General features: G+C 45.8%; 1 long non-coding RNA gene across 1 annotated transcript; it reads right to left on the bottom strand.

Moving 5' to 3' along the window:
• Nucleotides 1-1,567: 1,567 nt before the first annotated feature.
• Nucleotides 1,568-3,445, bottom strand: LOC147647968 (uncharacterized). The gene is made up of 2 exons (XR_015280273.1): nucleotides 2,055-3,445; nucleotides 1,568-1,688 (listed from the first exon to the last, which is right to left on the bottom strand). It is a non-coding gene; the product is annotated as an uncharacterized LOC147647968 (long non-coding RNA).
• Between the last annotated feature and the right edge of the window lie 545 nt (nucleotides 3,446-3,990).

Raw genomic sequence — 3,990 nt, 5'->3', positions numbered from 1 at the left:
CTGGGTCCTTTCGGTACTGCTGCGCTTCGGAAAAATGCTGTTCATGGAGCACTTAAGAAACAAACTGTGCTCCTTTATTTTTCACCAGGGGAAGGGAAACGACCCAAAGTGTGGCGTGTGTTACGAGGTCCGTGTGAGCACAGCCAACCACACAGGACAATGAGCAAATCGCCTCAGCTTTATGGCTTCCAGGAATCAGCTGGGCTATCTCCCCTCCCAGGGGCTTCCTTAACCTGGAGAAACCCGTGGCGAACAAGAGACAGACAGTCAGGAGCAAATCACAGCCCTTGGCCTCCTCCTCCATTCAGACAAATTTTAAATGTTAAATAAATACTGAAGGAATCACTTGTCACCACAAATTATTCCTTTGAATGTTTACTGTTCATGCCAGCTTCCCTGGGGTCCTTCCCATTTAGAAACAGCTTTAACAAGCAATCCCATAAAACATTGACCATTATTCCCCAAGAAGTTGTGCCTAGTGACTTGTTACACAGAAATATGTTTCCAATTTCTCTTTGAAGCACATTAGAAAGGAGTCCTCAGTGCTTTTTACACTAGCATTTAGTGCCATGTGGAAATGGCAATTATAAATTGCCACGAGCTGTGCTCGCAGCCCTCAGTTTAACTGTTTGCGTGGTGCTGCGCAGCTCACTTCCCCTCACAGCCCTGGGAGATGCTTTGGTTTGCTACTTGCCTCGGCAGGGACGGGACAAGGACAGTAACAGGGCACAGAGCTGTGTCATTGTTCCATCCCTCCTCCTCCTGCCAGGTAGATGTGGAATGAGCGAGTGGCTGCAGGAACACAGGACAGCTGAAGGACCTCAGCTCAGCAAAGCCTCCTCCAGCTCCAGGACTCTGGGAGGGGGTAAACCCTGAGATGGGGACCACCAAATTGGGGCCAACACAGACAGCAGACACAGCTGGGGATTTTTGCCTCTTCAAAGTTTCATTTTGATGAAGCCCAGCACTCATGGAGACCAGACCCAGACTGGTGTTTGGGGCTGGGACAAAACAGCTTGAGATTCATCTGAGGCAATAATGCATTTATGTTAGGAAAACCCCAGAAGTAGGTGCCCGTCCTTTCTAGAAGAAAAGCAAGCCTGCAAGCTCAAAAGGCTGAGCCGAGTTTGCTGTATTTTGTCTCCAATTACCATTTTATTGTGCAGTTTGGTGAAAAGAGGCTGCAGGAAGGAGGTGAAGGCCAGCTGCAATGGAGAGGAAGATGGTGACACCAAATGCACCTGGGGATTGACAGAAAGGCACAAGCACCAGCTCCAGAAGGGTCCACACTAAATATTTCCGTTCCATTTCCTAATTAGACTCTGTGGAATTAGAGGCCAACAACCCTTGTTGATTATTTTGTAAATATTTTTGTATTATTTTGTATTATTTTTGTAAAGCAACCCTTGTTTTGCCCAAAGGAACACGGTCAGCTACTCTCAATTTTCATAGTAATAAGTACTCCATGTAAGAAAATACACTAAAAAGAGGAAATTATTTTGTCACATAGTAAAAATTTCAAGTAATAGGATTAATTTTAGGAAAGAGCAGAGGCCCTGAAGCAATATTTAAATAAAATATTTTAATTTAAAATTGGTGGTGGGACAAGGTGGGACAACAGAAGATTCTGAGGTGATCTGGAAGAACTGAAATGGGTTTGAGAAAAACGTGTCACGCTGCAACGGGACCTGTAAGAATGAGGCAAGCCATGAGATCTCAGGTTGTTAATACCATTCCTAAGTGCTAACACAAGAACTCCTGTGAAAGGGATGATGTGTCAAAATTATCCCCACTGATGGGATTCTGATGTCTGTGCCATGTTCACATCACTGTGTCTTGAGGACCAGTGGAAGTGCATCTGAACAGGTGATGCTCAGGGTCCAACATCTCAACTCTACACATTTCTGGGGTTTTAAATTTCCATTCTTTCAGAAAACACTCAGTGTGGTCTTGTGAAATGGTTGCCAGCCACTTGTGTGAGACCAAGATGCTGCAAAGATGCTCCTGGACCCCTTTTACATTCATTCAGTTTCATCCAAAGTGACCTCACCCACCTTGATGCATGTGCGTCCTTCCTTCAAGCAAAACAAAGCACAGGATAGGGAGATGGTTGGGAATTTCTCTTCAAAACAGGCCTCCCCATCTGAGCAGATCTGTGATGCTGCTGCTGGTCCAAGAAGTCCTCAGACCTGAGCTGCTCAGTGTTCACCTGACACTAAAGAGAAGATGCAGGAGCCCTCCAGTCAATTTATTAAATCCCTGCTCACTCAAATAGACTCTTCAGCTTCAGTGATTGATGTGAATTAAATATTAATCCATGAGCACAGGAATAATGTGGTGGCTGGTTTCCCTCTGTGCAGTTACTCTGGTTGTTTCTAAAGAAATTTGTTTTTAAGGGATGCAAGATAGCTGTAGACTTCAGACTGCTTTTAGGATCCGAACTGAGTTTAGCTGTAGGAATTATAGACCTGTCCCTTTGAATTCTTGCTATTAAGCTTGGGAGCTTAATTTTCTAACACAGTGGTTGCTCTGGCCTTTCTCCAGCCAAGCACTCAGGCTGTGGGGTGACTTTTAATCCTAGGAATGGTTTTCCTGTGCTCAGCAGACTGCTTGGGCTGGCACTGGGCACAAACTCCATGGCTGCAGTGGGCAATCACTGAGTGTTTGCAGGATCACTCACAATTTATCTGAGGGCAAAGTTATTTGAGAGTTCAGAAAGCACCGGAAAAGGTTTTTGCCGTGACGTTTCCCAAGTATTGTAGAAATCCTGTGACCCACTCGCTGGTGTGCTATATTTGTATTATCTCGGAGCGGATGCACTTCTCACTTACTGGGACTTTCACAGCTCATAAAAATAGAACTTCTGAACTTCCAAGGGCCCTGTGGATGGTGTGGGCGTGTGACATGTCTGCACTGCAGCAGAGGTGAAAGGGTGTGCGGGGGTCAGAGCGACATGGAGCCCGCGGCCTGGTGCAGGCCGCAGCCAGCATCGGCCACCGCATCTCCAAATAAAACCAAACAAACAATTACTGGAAATGCAGGCAGCGAAAATCCACTTGGACTCACTTCCACACATGCTGTCTTCAGATAAAGCCGGTGCTAAACAATAGGAATACAGTGTTTCTATTTTTTTTTCCCACCCCCCTGGGAATTCTGTGGCAAAATTGTGCCTGACTTCATCACAGTCATGATTTTATCCAAGGACTGAACCTCCCAGATGAGTTTTGCAGGGAGCTCTTATGGACTTCTGTGGGATGCTTTACATCAGCGATGCCGCTAAGAGGCTCTGAAGTCGTTTTGAAACAAGATAAACAAAATAAATCACAGGGTTTCAGGAAGACGAAGGAGTGCAGAGACTCCCTACCCCTGTTCCAAGGGACATGCCTCAAGCTTTGAAGAGCCCTGTCCTCCAGTGGGAAATCTCACTGGGATGGGGAAAAACTGCAAACAAGCCAGAGTTAGGCTAAGTAGCAGCATTTTACTGGGATGCAAGGAGTAATAGGATATTTATGCAGTGGTTTGCTGGCCTTTTGGGGGCTTTTGTGCCCTCTAAGCTGCAGAGAGTGCAGCAGGGACAGGCCTGTGGTGGGCTGGTTTGCAGTCTCAGCAGTGTCCCTGGGAGGACGAGAGCAGAGCCAAATCCCTTCTCACCGTGTTTATAAATGGCTGGCAAGGCCTCATTGCCAGAATTAATTACATCTATCTCCTGACAGAGTCTCGGCTCGATTAACTACGTTTGTAATTATTACTCCAGGAGAAGATAAAAAAAAACCAACCCACCAAGAACCTGCGACTGTGTGAAAGAAAAGCTTCCTGATTTATGTTCTTGGCATGTGCAGTCCAAACAGTTTCAAAAGGTTTCAGCTGTCTCAGCCCAAATAAAATGATGCTGCAGGGCCTGACTATAAAAATGCTGCTCCAATGAGCAATGCACACTTGCACAGCCAATTTTTTCTGTATGAGGAATATATCCATGATCACAATAGCTTC

This window comes from Cyanistes caeruleus, chromosome Z (assembly GCF_971803275.1).
Source record: "Cyanistes caeruleus chromosome Z, bCyaCae1.hap1.1, whole genome shotgun sequence".
NCBI classification, from domain to species: domain Eukaryota; kingdom Metazoa; phylum Chordata; class Aves; order Passeriformes; family Paridae; genus Cyanistes; species Cyanistes caeruleus.
This window is presented reverse-complemented; position numbering and strand designations above follow the sequence as displayed.